Source organism: Notothenia rossii (assembly GCF_949606895.1).
Source record: "Notothenia rossii genome assembly, chromosome: 11".
NCBI lineage: Eukaryota > Metazoa > Chordata > Actinopteri > Perciformes > Nototheniidae > Notothenia > Notothenia rossii.
The window spans coordinates 7,750,680-7,771,218 of record NC_136910.1 but is presented as its reverse complement, the minus strand read 5'-3'; the positions used below and the strand labels follow the sequence as shown (position 1 = coordinate 7,771,218).

Genomic DNA, 20,539 nt, shown 5'->3' with positions numbered 1-20,539 from the left:
GCACAAGAACTGAGGTATTATCCGAGAAATACAAGGCTGATTTCAGCATTCATGTTATGTGATGCACAAACTTATGTTGGAGCAGCTTGAGATAAATTCGTCTCTTTTACATGCTGTGCCTCTTTTTATTTCTTTCAATTATTTTGCCGTTATTGCTTTCATTTGTCAGATGACAGTGGAGACATCGGAAACATTTGCTTTAGAAGTGAATCTCCATGTGAAGAGAAAGTAAAAAAACAAGGACTGCCAGATGGATGAGATCATTTCAATATAACTCTCAACTCTCAATTTATTTCCTGGAGGTGAATTTTAGTATTTTGGAAGACAGGCTGCGGCAGATTGCAGCATTAAAAAATAAAGAATAATGACACCTCATACTGGCAGTTTTCACCGAGACACACATTGAATCTGAATTTGAAGTTGAAATGCACTGGTATATTTTTCACTTACTTTAAGCTAATAAGGCTATAAATATGGAGCCAAAAAGTGCTTTGAAATCGGAAATATTATACTGGTACAATCCCTGTATCTCTCAGCAGACTGGGCATCATCGACAAACGGATAGAGAATCAATTAAACAGCTGTGGCAGCAGCAGAAATATGAACTACAGGAGAGCCACAGCAGTGCAGGCGTACAGTCATTGGTGAGGACAGGCGTGCAGACATCTCTCATGTTCAGAGTGGGTCAGCGTATTGACTTTCTATCTGCCGGAGTTTGCGTTGGCAGTCAGCTCGGAGGGAAGTGAAAAACAGTTAGTGCCCTGCCCAATCACTCCCACTTCCCCATTACCAGATACCCCGACTCCATCACAAAGGCTGCAGCTCCCACCAGATTCCTCTTTTCTACACACGAGTGTCTGAATATCTGTGTGTGTGTGTGTGTGTGTGTGTGTGTGTGTGTGCGTCAGGCCCAGTGTTTGGCAGGAGAGCTCCTTCCCTTTTGCCTGGACAAACATTTCCTGTCTGTAAACACAGGAGAGTTGAGGACACCACAGCGTCCACACATGCAGAAACATAAACATAGTCATTGCCCTTCATGCCGGCTCACTTTCCCTCACTGCCGCTCCTCCTTGCGTGCAGATAACTGCAGGCACAATTCACACATGCTCACACAGCAACAGAAAAACATGCGTTTCCTTATATATACACACACACACACACACACACACACACACACACACACACACACACACACACACACACACACACACACACACACACACACACACAGTAACACAAACACTCCACCTTCACCCCTTTGCTTTCTTCTTCCTCCCTCTCTTGGCAGATCACTTCTCTCTCCCTCTTTTTCAAACAGCTTTTTTTCCCCTTCACATTCTCTCACACACACACACACACACACACACACACAAACACACGCACACACACACACATGTATCAGCTACAGCTAAGCCCTCTCCAACCCATATTCAATGCAGAGAAGTGACGAAAGAGAGAAACAAAGAGAGAGGGTGCTGAGCTTGAATGAGAGGAATTGACAAAATGTCAGATCGGAGGCACGAGCGCCGAGCATTGGTCTTGATGGATTTCAGCAGAGCTTCCAGTGGAGGCTAAATGTAAACAGCTGTTTGTTTGTATGTGCACTTGTCCCCTTGGTTGTGTCCTTGTGTATTTTGTTATTGTCTTCATCCGCTCTTACCGTTTAACCGTATAAAAGCATTTGACGTGGTTAACCAGTCAGCCATTGGTTTATGGACTAACGTTTTGAAGCCTTGAGTATGACGTTTTCGCTAGTCATTTTTGTTTTTGGGGAAATTGAATGTTCTTTATTTAGACGACAGAGTGAGGCAGGAGAAATCAACTCCTGACAGTTTCTTTTAGTACAACCGAATACGGAATAACACTGCAGAAGCCACTTGTCAATCACAAGGCAGTCACGACCTAAACAATACATTCTTTTGAATCTTTTTTACTAAATAAACATCATTTACTAAACAAGATTCATGAAAAGTTAGGTCTCATAGACTTTAATACAATCAGTGGAGTCCCCCTTAGCTGGCTATAAGGATCCTCATTTACTACAATAACATCATGCTGTATGTATGTTCTTACAATTTAATTTTCTTAAATGTTTTATGTGAGGGACTGCGGATGGAAATGAGCTCAAAACTAAATCTGTTACGCTTAACACATTTGACTGTTTTAAGTGTTCATTACTATGCATTGTCCCTGCCAAATAAACAATGAAATAACATCATGCTGTATTGAGGAAGCCTTGAAACTAGCAATAGAGCTCATTATGTTGACATTGTTAGTAAATCAAGTTGGTAATTTTCTCATAGACTTCATACAATCAGACTTCTGTTTTTGTGGTTCCACGTGGATTGGAGATTGAATTTACAACCGGTCCACCTGATCGGATCATCAATATGTCTTCAGTCCATGAACACCTGTATTCATACCTGTATTTTTCTTCTATGTGACTGAAGTTCAATCATGTATGTAGCAGGTATGAATAGTTGATGTAAAATGGAGCATGTCATGAATCCTACAGTATATTTGCTTTGGAATTGAAAAGTCTTTTTTTTTACACTCATCATCCTCCCCCTATTCTCAGAGTTGTCCAGCTCTTCTGCCTCGGCCTTCTTTAGCAAACCACATTAGACCAATTATTTGGACCAAGCAGAGCAGAAGGGTTAATCCAGGCCTTACAACACTCTCTCTCTCTTTCTATGTCTCTCCCGCTCGAGCCTCCTGGGTTATGTCTTCACATCACATTATCTGAAAATCATCAGGTTAGGATACGCACCGGAGCAGATCAGTTGCACATATTGATATTACATTTATTGCCTGTAGCGTTATTAGTGAACTGAATATTATCAGCAGGGATTGAGCTCACGTGCACGCTGCTATATCGAACACTGCCAAAAATCTACATCCAATAGAAAATGTGCGTTACAAACTCACATGGGCACAACTTTCATTAGCGTTTTCCATTTAATCCTTCGCACGTCAGTATGAATATGGAACTATCTTGAGATAACACCCCGTCTATTGATCCCGGTATTATCATTAAAGCCTTCCGCTGTCTGTCACCAGCCTTAACACTGTGCTATCGCATTAGCACAGTGTTATGAGGGATCGTAATGAATGTAGCCAGCTTGCTACCTGCTGCCACGGCGGACTAATTGGCTTTTCCCCACAGAGCTCTCTTGTTTCAGCAGCTAAAGTAATTGCTTGGTACAGCAGCGTTTGGTAAGATGGCTAACACACACGAGAACCATCTCTCTTGACTTATTAGGGGGCATTTATGACATTTATGAACGTCCTTTTGGGCCACAAGGAGAAATATGTAAGGATCTCAAGGAAGCTTGTGTTTATGCGCGTGTCACATGTCCCATTAAGCAGCCCATGGCGGAATGCTCTGACCACGGGTAAATATGAATATGGTAATGTTGGGCAAAGTGAGTGTTTGTGGGATTGTGTGTGTGTGTGTGTGTGTGTGTGTGTGTGTGTGTGTGTGTGTGTGTGTGTGTGTGTGTGTGTGTGTGTGTGTGTGTGTGTGTGTGTGTGTGTGTGTGTGTGTGTGTGTGTGTGTGTGTGTGTGTGTGTGTGTGTGTGTGTGTGTGTGTGTGTGTGTGTGTGTGTGTGTGTTTCTGGACAGACAGGTGGTTCCTCTCTGCCCCGGTGGTCTGCAGGAATCAAGGGGGCATGTCAGTACACTCCATGGGTGGCAAAAACACACTTTTCACACACACACAGCTTGTGCGGCATAATGACAGCGAGGAAAAACTTGCCGCATGCTCCCTTTTGGCAGCAACCCAAAGTGTGTTGATAGGGGAAAAAAACATGCAAGCTATTGACCCGAGCACCTTTTCTTTCAGGCGAACAGGTAGCAGCCACTTCAGAAACACACACTCATACTCATACACAAAACGGTACCTCGAGGGGGGCTGGTTGTCATTATTGGAAAGTCATTTGAGGGGTGCCGATACTCTTGATGGCAGGGACGCAGGCTTATTAAACGTGTGGTGTAAAAAACTTCTAGCACGGCAGCGTAGCACTCATTCACCGCAGCTTGACGACCTTGTTAATTAACTGCAGAGCGCCGGGAGGAACAGAAATGAGCTCAAGGTCTGTCCTATTCTTACATTTTCAAAGAGGTAATTGTCTCTGATGCTGCTTTGAGATGCTTAGCGCAACCCAGGGAGTTGAAAAGTTGTATCCTCTGTATCGAATCAGATTACAGATCGGTTGCTTTCAATTAGTTTGATTCATTTTAAATGACTTTAGTTGAGTTGCTATTTTTTTTTCATCACCTTGCTCAGGGTTTTAAGCAAGCTAAGTGATCAGTTGAGTCTCCTGGCCACATTAGGAGGGAACTGTCTGCAGTGGAAAACGAAATAGAGAAAAGGACCATTTCAGAGTAGAGTCAGCAGGCCATGCAGTAAATGAGGCATTAGAAAATGTAGCTCCTAATAAACTATTTACTAGCATACTGAGCTTTTTTTAAACTCCAACCTCTATTATTAAACATTCTGAAAACGAGTCCATCTGCGTATTCAGAAGATAATGATACCCAGGGACATTTTTAATGAATTATTTTTGCTCTAATTGTTATTGTGGACATGTTGTTGTTGTAGGACTACACAGTTTTTTTAGACTCTTAACCGACCAATTACATTTATTTTAGGGTATTAAAGGTGGGGTAGGTCATTTTGGAGAAACCAGCTCGAGTGCGCTAGAATTTGAAAATACACAGCCGGAAAAAATCTGCCACTTCCTCACAGGGCCCCTCCTCCAACACACACGAACGCGCACATGACCAATGAGGGCACGAGATAAGTTTGTGCACAGATGGAAGGCTGACAGGCAGGTAGGCCATCCAGTTATTTTAGCCGGGCCGGCTCAGATGATTGGTCGTGCTTTTTACAGCGCTACGGCTTCCACAGATGACATTTTTTTTTGGATTTTTTGTCAAAGCATTTAATATATTCATTGCTATCAGGATGTTAAGAGCATTCCATGGAATATAACAACAAGTGTATCTCGAGCCAGTTTCTCAAACTTACCTACCCCACCTTTAAGTATCTTTCTTTCTTTCCTGCTGGATAAAGAGAAAAACAAATAAATACACTAGATGGGAGTGTCTTTAGTATCAAAGTATGGTTTTATTTTATGGATTATTAGGACAGTGGGAACATCGCCTTTAACAAGAAAGTCTTCAGAGAAGGGAAAGCAAAGAGACCCCAATAAAGAATAGGAGAGGGATAGGGATGCAGGCCTTCTGTGCAGATGTGACGGAGAAGGAAGCCCCAGGCACACACACTGTCTCTCTCTCACACACACACACACACACACACACACACACACACACACACACACACACACACACACACACACACACACACACACACATACACACACACACACACTGCGCTTTGGCAGCACTTGTTTCCCGTGCCAGCATCATGTGCCAAAACACGAGCAGTCGTAGCCAAAAGGGGCTCCCACAAGAAAACCCACCACCCTCTCCTCTGGCCTTCCCTAATATTCATTCTTCCTCACTCCCTTCTATTTTGGCTTTCAGCACATCTCTTGTTTCTCCAGCTTCCTTCCTCTTCTCTCACTACTGCCCTTGTGGGCGTTTGTCGGCTGTTTTTAACCTAATCCATCCTTCGCTGTCCGCACATCTCCTTTCCAAACTCATCTTTCTTCTATTCTCCTCCTCTCCTCCCACCCTCCCTTTCCCCACCTTAGGACTTGACAGAGCTATCATTACGCTGCCACCTATTTACTCGCAGCCTGTTATTTTCCATTTGGTTTGAGGAGACCCAGAGCCAAATCCCTGCCCAGAATACTTGATCTTAACCTCAGGATTTTTCCCTGAGTGGCTTGGCTAGTGTGGTCCACTCGCCCAGCGCCCCTCTCCTCTCTGTTTACCTCTCTCCCTCTCTTTCTTTATCTCTCTCTTGCCCTCTCTCTCTCACTCTCTATCTTTATCTCTCTCACTCTGTCTTTCTTTCTATCTTTCTATAGGATTTCTATGGCCGCTTATGCAAATACAGGCCCTTCTTTTGAAAGAGCTGTCTACCCATAATCCGATGGATGGCTCCATTTTCTGAGTGTTACACACACACACACACACACACACACACACACACACACACACACACACACACACACACACACACACACACACACACACACACACACACACACACACACACACACACGTTTGTGCACGCAGAAATGCAGAATGCATCACACTCCATTAGAAATACAAGGTCACATGCTATCTCTTGCAAACAGTCATACCAACTGGAACATGCGTACACACACACACACACACACACACACACACACACACACACACACACACACACACACACACACACACACACACACACACACACACACACACACACGCACACACACACATACTGACATACAGTATGATCGCAGAGAGAAAGCCCTCCTCTGCAGCATGGGTGTTATATTCTGAGCAGTGAGCGCTTTAAGCTGCAGTTGCGCCATAACAACTTCAAAACCAGCAGGCTGTCGCCAGCAGCCATGCAGTACTCAGCTGGGTAAACACTGGCATAATGTAAATCTCTCTCTGATGTGCCAGCGCATCTTTATTTCTGCTTTCTTCAAAGGCCCTGCAAGGAAGTCAAAACGAGGGTAAAGCGATAAGAACTCCCCCATCTTTTCCCTCCTTCTCCACGGCTTTCCTATCCTTTCCTTCAACCCACTCTTGCTCTGACCCCCTTCTCCTTCCTTTTATCTCACGTCCCAACACACACACACACACACACACACACACACACACACACACACACACGTCTCTACCTTCTTATGCCCTTTCTCAGTACCCATTGCACACAGCCATAATTCAGACTGCTGCATACATTCAAATGTCAATGAGTCTCTCACAGGCATCATTCCTCTATTGTCCTTTGATAAGCGGTAGGAATGACAGCATCTGTAAAATATAGGGCAGTTACCTAATGGAGGACACGAGGGAAAGGCGGAGAGGAGGGTTCTGAGGAAAGGTGTCGAGAGGTGTCTGCCCTACACTGCTCGGAGAGTGATTGAATTATCAAGCAGAGCTTTGCTTGTTGTCCAAGGGGGTTTCAGAGGGGAAGCCCTTTTCTCTGCGGCTAATGCGCTTTTTCAGCCTAGCACAATGGCTAGCTGTGTTGCGCGAAGGGGCTAAGAGAGCTCTGTGCGGCCTGAGCTTATGGGGCCACCAGCTCTCTCTTGGCACTTCTCTAAGGGGCCCCTGGCCACACTTAACCTCAAGCCTGTCTGCTAGCATAAAGTCTCCTTAGAGTGGAAAGATAATGCACTGGTGACAGCGTTAGCTCAGGGCTAACCGATACAATGATGGTCATTAGCATTCTACAGATTTGCGGACACACACTTAATGCTGAGGCCACCGCGCAGTCCTTCAGGTGTATTCATCGCTTTTTTTGAAGGATTCTTTGTAACTTAATCTTTTTTACTAAGCCCAGACGTGTTGTATCATGCTGAATACTGAGCACTTGAACACCGTAAGAGATCTGACACCCCATTATACTGGAATAAAGGAAACCACCTCAAACCAAGTGAAATGTCCTCAATAGAAATGTTTTATGAGAAATGACCTTCATCAAAAGAGCCATCTCTTTATATTTGTGTGACTTGATGATCAGCACCTCAATGTCTTTGTTTCTTTTTCCTAGCTGGGAAAAGTGAGTTATTGAGACTGCAGTTGAAATCCATAACCAAGGTTTTATAGCATTTTTCAGTGGAAGAATATTAAAGGGATACTGTTCGGCTGGCCTTGTTCGACCAAAGTGTGTGCAGATGCTTATTTGCCATCAAAATGTAAAAACGCAGTGGAGTTTTGCCAGTAGATTAACACAGTTGCTCCTGGGTGTATAACGGTCGTGGTTTGGGCTCTGCTGGTCTGCACACACTGCCCTACTATGGTTGAAAATGGGAAAAATGCTTCTTTAATTATAACATTTGAGTGAAAATCAAATGTAAGCCCCATCTGGAACTCAAACAGTGTTGCTGATAAATTCACTAACAGGAAAAGAACAAAAACTAAGCACTGTGAAAGGTTTCCTGTCTGAATTGGACACAAATGGTAGAAAAGCGTGCCAGAAAACTGTATATATTTGGAACTGTAATTAATACTGGTGTGGAGTAAAGCGAAACATTGACATATGCACTCCAGACGGGATTAAAATCACTAATCAGCACATTCAATATTAAAATCAACGAACCTCCCTTAAATAAATAAACTCCAACTGAATAGCGTTTCCTGTTTGAAACGCGTCGAACGAAACAGATGCCGGCTTACATTCGTAAACCATATGAGGTCTGCAGGTAATTCTGGTCCAGTAGAATCAGAGTGTTTCATTTTTAATTGAAATGTTCCCGTAATTATATATTAGGTTTACATTGAGGGCTTCACATTATATTATGCCATCTGCATGTGTTGATACACTTACTGAAAGTAGATGTAGTGAGCTAAATGAGTTTGACATGCAGGGTGCTGAGCTTGAATGAGAGTCAATCACTTTCTTTTTTTTGACTTGTTTGATTAACAGATCTATTGCTGAACCTTAAAAGCCGCGTCTATAGACAAATTATTGTGCTTTAATTACATAAAAGTGGCTTTTCTTCTCTCATTCTCCTCTATGAAATGAATACAGATGTATCTTATTTGTCTGCCTCCTCATCTCTTACGGATTTCTCTTTTCAGTCTTTTCTTTCCCATCAAGTATAAACAGCTGTTCAGCCGTTTCACAGCACACCAGTTCCTCCACCTTTCTCCTTCACTCGTTCTGCCTACCAGTCTCTCTCCTTCTCACAGAGACATCCTGTAAAGGAGACTCACAGAGAAAGGATGTGATTAGTGACACAGCTTTGCCCTCCATTTAGAATGGCATCCTAAACAACTGGTGTGCATTATGCCTTGATTAGTCCTCTAATTTAGTCTTGCAACAAACAGATGTTAACACACTCTCGCAGCAGCCACTTAAACCGCGTGCCAGGAATGTGGCGGGCAGAGCGGCCAATTTTTTACTGTCATAATCTGAACTATTTAACAAAAAGTGAAGAGGTCTTGGTTTGTTTGAAAGGTGCCCGATACAGTTATTTGTAGTTTTCCCCTTCCTGTAGTGTGTAATATAGGTTTGTGTGCATGTAAATGATCTGCAAAGGCTAAAATCAAAGGCACAAAATACAAATATGAACCTGAACATGAGCATACTAAGCTATGGCCCCTTTTTAATTCATCTCTGCCTTTAACCCAGCGTTTTGTTGTATCACACTGTATGGGATCTTAAGTGTTCACACCAACTGTTGATGGTCGTCAACTCGTCGGATCCGGTGGAGTTACTGAGGAATTCCACAGACATTGACATTGACTGATCTTCTCACACACACATTCACACACCAATGCAAAAACACAAAGAGAATACTTGCAGGGACTGTAGTGAAACATTTCCTTTGTCTCCTAACTCAACAGAACAAACATGCATGCCTAAATCTTTATGAGATCATTTGTGGTAAACCTCACAAATAGAACGTGGTTTTACGGATCTTGGTTTTTTAAGCTTACACAATACGAATGTTGACAGCAATATACAATCACACAACTCTTCAGATCGGCCGCTTGTTTTGTGTACACTGAAGGCAAACGTAAATATCCCTCAGCAAGGCAATCACAGAAGGTAATGGTTTGTGAGCCCAAACCAAACACAACTCTTAGGCAGTGGCTCGAAAGATTCTTTTGTGGTTATGCAACCCCCTAACGACTGTTAAACGATAGCTAAATAAACTGGAATTAACCTTTTAGTAAGCACAAATACTGTGACTCATACTTCCCACACACTCTATGGTGAAACTCCATGAGTCAAACAGGACGTCTTAAATATAGGAGGCAGCAATCTCAAAGCAAGATATAGAGCGACGCTACATACCTAAGGTCAAACCCAAGACCTCCCTCTCTGACCCGGGGACCCCCTCTAATCGCTCATTCTTTGAAAGAAAGAGACAGGCCTGAAAAGGAGGTTAGGAAGAGGTAGGGAAAGATCAAGAGAGGGGGAGAGAGTGAATGAGAGAAAAGCCCCTGCAGGCATCTTAAATCACAGCAGGCCCAGGCAGACCCTTCACCAAAGAATCAGGAGGGGTGTCACACTTTCTGCAAATGACCACCGACTCACTTAAATACCTGCAGTAAGATGCGGGATGGGGGGTATCAGCCGATCTGTCAGCTTCCCCCATTCAGCAGATCCCCTCAATGGGTTCCTGTTTTGCTCTTGTATTGTGCAGATGATGTTTCCATGGTGTCGATTTGTTTCATAAATGTGTTCATGCCGCAGAATGTAGGTCAAATGTCTCTGTTTACTGTTAACACAGGGAGAGAGAGAGTGACACGGAGGGAGGGTGGGTCAAGTTGTGTTAGTGATGGGATTTTGCTGATTCAATATTTACTCATCAAACAGAACTATTTCCTGTAAGCACTCGGCCAAACTCTCGCTCTCACCACCTCACGCTTTCGCTCTCAGTCGTCTTGCTTTTTATCTCCCCCCCCCCCCCCCTCCCCCAGGTCGTCTTTCTGTCCCTTTGAACACTGTGACCCAATACACAGTTTGTTTTTCCTCTGCAGCCCCTGTCGTTTGTCGTTTATTTCCCGCATCTCATTCTTCTTCTGTCCTTCTCTCGCCTCTGCAAAGCCCACCCTCTTTTTGGTTCCCTTATATTATTGACCCTGCTATCTATGATCTCTATCTATGATCTGTTATAGCCCCCGCCATCCAAGACATTAGACACAGAAAAAGCATTGAGCAAACATCTGCCTATCCAATCCAATCGAGCTGTGTACACAGTGCTCGTGAGCCGGTTTGACTACAGGAGTGCTTTAAATAAGCTTCTCATGGGTGTGTGCAAGACAAGTGAGCGTGTTTTAGCATTTGATTCAGTCCGTGAAAGGTCCACACCTTTTTTAATTGTCTGTGTTTCTATTTGTTCCTGTGGGCTTGGCCTTTGTGCAGTATATATCTGATTCTGTGGGAATATACAGAGTGCGAGAACAGCAAGTTTAAAGTGTGTTTCTGGAGATCATTATGCTGGTTTTCTGCTGGGAAGACAACTATACGGCCTCTCTTTAAAGAAAATGAAGGCGCTCTGGCAGATGTGCTTTCAAAGCCGACGTCTCTCAGACCTTTGAAAAATAGCATTTATTTCAAAACCAGCTCGCTTGGACTCAAGGTATACACGGAAAGTAGGGAAAGAGCTCCAGGGGAAAAGGTTTGAGGGGAATATTTTAAGTCTTTATCGTGAAGGTAGTCGTCTGTCTGTCAACACGTTTGGTGGGGCTGCTTGCACTGTGTGCCCAGAAGCTGACGTCGTTTTCCCTTGTGGCGCTTGTATGAGTGTTTTTGCACGTCCATTTCTTGATGGGTATGTGGCTGATTCATGCCATGAAGGTTGGTAGACTTAGGCCATGTTGCTGTAGCTGAATAGCCTCCATGTGAATGGGCCTCATAACAGGAAAGAACATCCTTGGTTATTCATTAAGGTCTCTCAATTCTTCATACACCCTGTTCTCTTCTTTCCATGTTGTTGTGCTCCCTAAGAAGGTCAAGAGCTCTTAGTCGCTGCTACCATTATTTGTTCTCATAGTCTTTTGGAGCATGTTTTATCCACGTGTGGTGCATTTGCTCTAGAGTCTAGATCTAATAAAACCCCCCTCTTATTTCATTCCATATCTTTCGTTATTCAGACGTTTTCGGATGACGGGTTTGTACAAACAGGACACGAAGGATAAGTTGTATAGCGGAAATTGAATAATGGCAGTAATACGTTCAGCGGGCACTTCAGATAGCAAGACCAATTTTCTGTTGCACAACCAGCCTCTCAACAGGCTACTCTCCTCCGCGCTGAGATGTTTTTAACCAAAGAACATTATGTTCATATCAGCCTGTTCATCTCCTCTGGACAATCAATTGCTAATGTAGCTCGGATTTTGTTTTTGCAAAAAGAGACATGGAACAGTATTAAAATGGGCTCCTGTTGGCCAAAGTTTGACACACTAATGTCACATGTTTGTTTTACCATGTGTGCCCAGTTTATTCCCCAAGTTATAGCAATAGTTTGACAAGTCGGGGAGGTGCTTGTTTGCTTTCTTTCAGAGGTTTGATGGAAGCCATTTTCATGTCTGTATGGTCAATAAGAAGCTAACACGAGCAGCTGAATAGCTTCGCTTAAGGATTTGAAACAGCTAGCTCTGCCCGTGAGTAACAAAATCCCTTTTCTAGGTTCTTAATTACTTTATTAAATCCTAAGTTATTAGTATAATTATCCCATATCTCTAATTGGGTGCTGACTTTAGCTTTGCTTACCAGACAAACATGAGAGTGGTATCAATTTCTTCATCTAAATATTGGAGGGACAGCAAATAAGCATCCCAAAATGTTGAATTAGTCCCGTAGCATTTAGTTTAGTAGTGCCATCTTTGAGAAGAGTTTGCAGGAGTGTTTTAAAACCCTAGTACCTGTAAGTGTTGTGTTTCAGGACTTTGGAAAGGCAAAATAAGGACACACACACACACACACACACACACACACACACACACACACACACACACACACACACACACACACACACACACACACACACTGAGGGACGTTAGCTCCTTGCTCGACTTCAAAGCCAGCTGTCCCTTGAGGAACTTCAAACGCTAGGGAGGCCATTAAAAGACAAAAATTATTTTCTGTAAGGTCGTGATTGATTTGATTGAAAAATGAAACCACTGACCCAACAGACATTATTTTTCCTTCCCAGGGCCTGCTTTACCAGGCAGAGCCTAAATTGCTACCAGGTGGGAAACCTCTTAAGAGCAGAAGGGCTCAGCCTGAAGAGCCAAAGCTTTCTCCCTCGCTCTTGTCTTCCAGCCTCTCCTTTTGAATCTCATTTTGTCTTTGCATCTTTCTTTATGTCCATTATGCTCTAGTATAAATGCACACACAATACTCTGTGTTTGAGACACGTATGTTTTCAAGTTTTAGCCTGCAGTGCTAGCAAACAGACCTTCAGACAGTGGATACATAATAAAAGAGGTGGAGAACGAGGGTATGCTGAGTGTGTTTCAGAGAAATGAGCAGGCAGGGAAATTCAGAGAGTGATGGACTTGATGGAGTGTGTGCTGTGAGAGAGAGACAGGTGAGGAGTTTGAGGGACTGAATTAAGAGAACGCGAGGGTGTAAGGGTCATTTTAAGGAGAAGAGAAGGGTGAGGAGGAAGATTCGGAAGAAGCACTTGGAAGTCTTTAGAGATTGATGGGAGCACGCATGCAAACGGACAGACTCAGGATGTTCAATCTAATGCTCGAGTATTGAATCAAGCTGATAAGAGCATAAAGGTGGATCCTGGTCATGTTTGGCTGGGTCCTTTTCATATGCCTTTTGAATTAAGCATTGACACAGTATTATTAGTTCAGGTTTGGAATAGTTGGAAGACAGAGATGTGTTTCCCGTGACACATAGCAGATATAGACATCTTGACACAGGTTTTTGTGAAGAATCACAAAAACTGGAGGGTGCATGCCAAAACTCACATCATAAAACAGTTACCTCAATGCTCTGAACATCTCATAAAGCTGTGTAGCATCACCAGTGATATAACATGACATATGTCAGTGTAAATGTGTTCAAACAGAACAAAACATGTTCCTTGCTTTGGTTACGTACATTCGACAGGTGGGCCATTTGTTCTGCAAATGTACTGACTGTACAGGCGTTAAACCGTATGAAAGTACTTTCATTAGTCAATTTCAAACATGGTATAATTAAGCAATAGCTCACGACAGGCCGTGGTATATGCTCATTATATCACAGCTAAGGGGCGTGGTTCGGCCCGACGCGAAGCAGTTTGCTTTTCAGCCCAACGGTATACTGTTTTTCTCAGACGCGGAGGGATACTGACTTGTTGTGAAAAGTAACTTACAATTCTACCCGTGGTATACGCTCAGTATATCACGGCTAAGAACCAATCAGATTGCTTGATTTGACTTGTCTGTTTTTATAATAATAAATAATAATAATAATAGATTTAATTTGTTAGCGTTTTTACAGGTGCTCAAAGACGCTTTACAGATATAGTGAAGAGAAAAGGAAACAAAGGAACAACAAATAAATATATAGTTAAAGTTAAAGTCAAATAATACAAAAACAATCACACATGAAAAGCCAGATTGAAGAGGTGAGTGTTTGTGAGTTTTTTGAAGGTGGTGAGGTCGGTGCAGTCTCTGATGGGTTGTGGGAGTGAGTTCCAGAGGGAGGGGGCAGCGACGGAGAACGCTCTGTCCCCCCAGGTCCGGTGATTGGTGCGGGTGGGGATGGATAGGAGGTTGGCTTCTGATGAGCGGAAGCAGCGGGAAGGGGTGTGGTGGTGCAGCATGTCTGTGAGGTAGGGGGGGGGGGCTGGTTGTTGAGGGCTTTGTAAGTAATGAGGAGGACTTTGAAGTGGATTCTTTGACCGACGGGGAGCCAGTGGAGGTTCTGGAGGATGGGAGTGATGTGGTCTCGGGAGCGGGTGTGGGTGAGGAGGCGGGCAGCAGAGTTCTGGATATGTTGGAGTTTGTTGAGGAGGTTGGATGGTATGCCGTAGAGGACAAAGACACGTCCTCACTTCAGTGTGAATATTCGTCTACGTATATATTCACTTCACTCATCTAACTGAAGAGCCTTACAATACGGATTGGCCTTTTAATTCCTCCTGTGAGAATAATTGAAAAAAGCAGACAATTTCCCATCCAAACATCGCAGTCTTCTAACAATCAACGTGAGAACCAAGGACTGAATTGGAAGAATAATAACTGCTTGCAACTATATGGCGGAGGATATTGGACCTAATGTGGCTTTTAGTCCCCAGTCAAGAAGGAGACATTTGAACAAGTTAAAGAAGGTTTAGGAAATGAAGAGATATTCCACACAGATCTGGAAATATAAGCAGAGGTTAAGTGCAGAATAACCTTCTTATGACTTATTATATATGATATGCACAATTGCACGTCCAGCATGTGTTTTTCCGGAGCGCTGTGTTGTTGTTATGTCTCATTGAAGTGAATAAGGAAGCCGCAGACAGAACGGGAGGGAGGTGGTGTTTTCTTTGCGTATTAGTCTGGGTTTGTGCTTCTGTGAATGTGTTCTTGGCTTTGTTTATCCGTGTGTGCCTGAGCGAAGCAAAGAGAGTCTGTAAAGAAGAAGTGTTTTTCACAGCTTACAGACCACCATTTTCACCGAGTGTCTCGCGGTTTCTGGCCGCTCGGCACATGAATCACTCATTTCATCTCAGTGTGTGTATTTCATCCCTCCATGTGGATTTTCCCACTGTTTGTTTATGAGTGTGTCTGTGTGTCGCTGTGTTTGTGTGCGTGAGCTGCACTGATGAAATTGCGTCTCCTCCTCCTCTTCCTCCGCCTCCTCCTCCTAATGTTATCTCACTTCCTCCGGGCCCCTGACAAACCCACCAAACAGGGAGAAAATAGAGCGCTTTATTGGGACGCCTGTCAGGACTCCCCCTGGATTTATGGCCAACAGACAGTGTTTATCATCAGAAGGAGGGGGGGGGGGCACCCTACATCCATTTGCATAGAGAACCGTTTAAACTGACTGGAAGCACTCCTGGAAAAGGATCATTAAATTATTACACTGAGGACATCTTGAACACATTTACAGGACAAACTAGAGATGTTTGTTGAATTTGTTATGTCAACTGAAAACTAATTGCACATTTTTTTGCTTGTTTGGGAAAAAGGCAAAGCCGGTGGAATAAACATCATTTCTGTTGCTTTGATTGATCAACAACAAATGTTGACAAGGAGCTAACCGAGTTGAATTATGCTCTTCTCTGCATGGAATTCGTTTTTCTTGGTATGATTGTGAATGTTTTTCTTTACTCACAGTTTATTTCTTCATTTTGGTTTTGGAAATCTCAGCACTAGGTCAAAGTAATGTCAAATGTTCATCAGTTCAACTAAATCATCATTTCAAATATCTCACACTGTGCCATTATTATGTGTATAAAATATTCTTTATCCAAGGTCAGAACCAGCCTCTTTTTTTCAAGATGTATTCAGGGTTTCATTATGAGGACAATGTTCGTCATCTTTTGTTGAAGGACTGAAGGACACCATGGCCATGTATCTCATGTTCTATTCCACTCTCCCACAAGCTTAAGCTTTTATTGTTACTCTTAGAAAGGCGTTCTTCTCTTTATTCTCTAGTCCAGTTCCCCAAGAACCTTGACCTATTCTGCTGAGAACATAACATGTGAAGGTGTTAACTTATTTTCTATTGTTTTTCACATTTTCTTAACTTTCTGGGGTTTCTGTAGCAACACAGTTTGCCTGGAAAGTTAGTTTGACATTTTGTTGCTAGAAGTACTCATCCAATTAGTGGTTTTCTGTCCACATACTCTGCTGCTCGCTTTGTACATAGTCAGGATGACCTTATTTTAAGGTGTATTTAAGGGGCTATAGTTTTCATTTATCACCCACGAGCCAGAAAACTAGCAAATTTAGCGTATAAAAACGTTGTTATTTGGGAAATCTTAAGTAATAATTCTGGCTTTACTGTTCCCATTTCAGCAATTTTCCATATAATGTAAAAATGTTGTCATCTGCTCCTATCTAAGTCAGTGTGGACAGTCCACATGCTGCTCATGTGCACATGACAACATTTTTGTCCCGCAGACCCTCTGCAGTGTATCTCACTCTCGCCTACGACTGACCATAACAAGGTTACAATTCATGAGTGTGTGGACAGTGCACACACACACACACACACACACACACACACACACACACACACACACACACACACACACACACACACACACACACACACACACACACACACACACACACACACACACACACACACACACACACACACACACACACACACACACACACACACACACACACACACACACAAGCATGACTGTTAGCTTGTCTACTGTAGGCTACCTATCTGCGTAGGCCTAATCATAGACCGAGCTAAAGCAGTAGGAATGCAGATCACAAATATTTTCATTATCTGCTGCATATTCTCTACAATAATACACGGAATGTCAGAAAATTGTGGAAAATGTCCATTCCTGTTTCTCAAATTTAAGGTAATGTCTTGTTTTGTCCGTCCAAAACCCAAAGATATTTCCTTTAATATGATATTAAAGCAATTTTTTTTTTAATGAAAAATTACTTTAAAATGAATAAATAGTGAATTTTTTGAATTGTTGCAGGTCTATTCATCATCGAGATGTCATTTGTTTCAGCTGCTCATGGTGGTTAGACAGCAACACCAATATGCATCCTGCTAATTGCTACGCTAACTAGCATAAGAATTAGTTTCAGCCTCCCTTTAAAGATGTCTCTGAAACTGAGGTTTCGGAAGTGGTTAGCAAAAAAATCATACAGCAGAGGGAAGAAAAAGGAGTGTTAAAAGAAGGGGGAGGGGGTGCCAGCAGCACTACTCAGTATAGGGCGTAAATGAAATTCAGAGCATAATAGCTGTGACGTTAGCATAGATGGACCTCTGCTACATGCTAACTAGCATCCGAGAGATGTAAGAGAATACCACATGTCAGTCCGTAACGGCTACAGGTAATGACACAGAGTTACAACACTGACATTCTTAACAAACTATGATCATATTGGCAGAAACTATTAATGAAAATAGTCTCAGGGGAGAGTTCACAGCGCGCTCACCATCCTCCATCTCTGTCTGCTGAGAGGATGTATTAGGGCTGACAGAACCTCTGTACAGGCTTTTAGCGAAGGGGAAAGGAGGTGGGAGGGAGTGAGGGGGGCGGGACAAGCGGGTAACAGAGTCATTAACACATGATGATTTAACTGGTTTGATTTAGTGCCACGCTATGCTTTTCTGGCATCTTAGACTATCCTCCTGTGGATTGGAGGGGAAAGAGTTTTCTTTTCCTTCCTTCCTGCTCCTCAGGAGTTCCCCTCTGTGTGCTCTTACAGCTTCCCTCACCTTCTCTTCTTCCCCTTAATATCATGTTCCCTCCACCTCTCATTCCGACACTCACTTTCATCCTTCCATTTTCTCCCTCTCCTCCCCAGTGTTAATTTGTATTAAGATTTAATGCCCCCAAACAAGCTTTCTGTGTCAGCCCACTGAGAGTGTCAGCGGGGGCGCTCTGTTCCCCTTCTGCCTCTGCTGTGAGATTCGCTCTCAAAGCTGCTTAGGCACACACACACACACACACTCACAGGTCGCTTGTGTTTTGGCCACAAGAATACACACTTTCGGGTGTACACACATGCTGTATCACTCACTTAAGAACACACTGCGCCTGAGGATGGTGTCACAGGAGCACTCCATACACTGTGTGTGTGTGTGTGTGTGTGTGTGTGTGTGTGTGTGTGTGTGTGTGTGTGTGTGTGTGTGTGTGTGTGTGTGTGTGTGTGTGTGTGTGTGTGTGTGTGTGTGTGTGTGTGTGTGTGTGTGTGTGTGTGTGTGTGTGTGTGTGTGTGTGTGTGTGTGTGTGTGTGTGTGTGTGTGTGTGTGTTGCATCTCCACCAATCGCTTTTCCGCTACCCTATGGTTCCCTTCTCCATTGGAGGCGGGACACCCTGCCTGAGCATCAGGAATTAGATCAAGCATCATCATGATTGGATTTAAGCTTTGATACACACACACACACACACACACACACACACACACACACACACACACACACACACACACACACACACACACACACACACACACACACACACACACACACACACACACACACACTCACAGTCTTCCTGCTGCCTCAATAAGCAGCCTGAGGCTTCACACTGGCCGTGCACACACATACTCACGTTTCCAAACCTCATGGGTACCCAAATAGCCTCCTGCCCATAGGCAAACACACACTAAAAAGCTAACAAGCACTAGACGAGCACTCCGAGATGCACTGACCTACGCCAAGGCTGCATCCATGAGAGAAAGAAAAAAGTGTGTGTGTGCCTTGTGATATTGCAGCCACTTCAAAATTGAATGGATTATTCTTGCCCCATGCTCTTTGAACCTCCTAAACCTGCTGACAAACATCAATACTCACCTACAGTGCTGTGAATGGATCTGGTCCTTACTACATCCATGACATGGTTAAACCATTTACTCCAGGGCTTGCACTCTGATCTGCGCCACTTCTCACTCTTCTTGGCTCCAAAATGGCTAAACAAGCTCCCCTTAGATCATATTATATTATATCAGGACAACAGAAAGTCTACCAATCTTCTATCGTAGCCTAAAAACCCACCTGTTTTGACTGCACCTTGGTCATTAAATCTAATACACCCTGAACAACGTTTTGGTACTTGAAACGCACCAGCACTTACAATGGTTTTAATTATTTGAAGCAAATGTACCTGTAGGTTTTTTATTATACTGAGTTTGTATCTTCATGGTTTATTGCGCTTTGGGTAAAAGCCCCTGCCAAATGAAATGAAATGTAAAGTTAAAACAGACAAACGTATAACCTCACTTCTTTAGCGGAGGTAACTAGGGCAGTATCTCTAATCTCCTTCCTCATCTCCTCTTTCTTTCTCCTTCCTTCTTCTTTTATCCTTTCTCTTGTTCCCCCTAAAGCTGTGAATCAGAGGCACCCCTGTCCCTCCCTCTTCCTACCCGCGGGGCTTCCCAATTCACCAACCCGCTGAATAATGAATGCGGCCGGGCCGAGTTGATTAAAATAACACATCAGGTCTCCTTCATTGAGAAGAGGTATGGCTCTTCTGAGAGGGTACTGCTGGTGTGGTTGGAGCCAGAGCAGAGCAGGGACATATTCTTCATGTTAACACTGATTAAGATGTGATGGCTGTAACACCATATGTGGACCCATGCGTTTGTCCTATGGTAGCAGGAGATGGTGGTGTGGGATTAACCAGTTACTGTGCATATTACAGCTCTACACATTCTGAATTAAGTATTAATGGAGTTTTAAAAAATCTGGCCTATATACATTTTTACATTAAATATACAAGCTAGTATTATCCCAAGAGAATAATGAAACTTAGTGGGATAATTCTTTGTCCAAAACTTTTTTAATTACCTCAAACATATAGAACAGTCAGCATTTATTTTAACGACCAACATTTTCAAAGATTCGAAGGCTTCATTGTCATATGACTTATTTTCATCCCAGGCTCTTACAACAGTGCAGCACCTAAGACAAACAGAAACAAAACACATTGAAATAGTACAAGAAAATATTGAAAATGACACAATGGTGGAAGTAAAAATGCAGGGTTAAGAAAACCATGTATGAGCATCTACACATATGTAAATGTTCCTAAATCAATGATGACTGATTTTTCTTCTGGCTTTATCTCAGTTTCCTTTCAGCTTCCTATACCAGAACTCCCTGCCTGTCACCCCTCTCCCCTCCTCTTCCTCCCTCCCTCGCTACTCCTGTGTTCTCCCTCCGTTTCGTAAAGTTTTAAATTAAAGCAGATGGCATTCACGGGTGACACATGACACATGTTCATGTTCGCTAATTA

At 43.2% G+C, this 20,539-nt stretch overlaps 1 protein-coding gene across 4 annotated transcripts in view; it reads left to right on the top strand.

The window, feature by feature from the left end:
- raraa (retinoic acid receptor, alpha a) overlaps positions 1-20,539 on the top strand; it is a 152,063-nt gene that overhangs the window by 73,640 nt on the left and 57,884 nt on the right. The window lies entirely within an intron of this gene.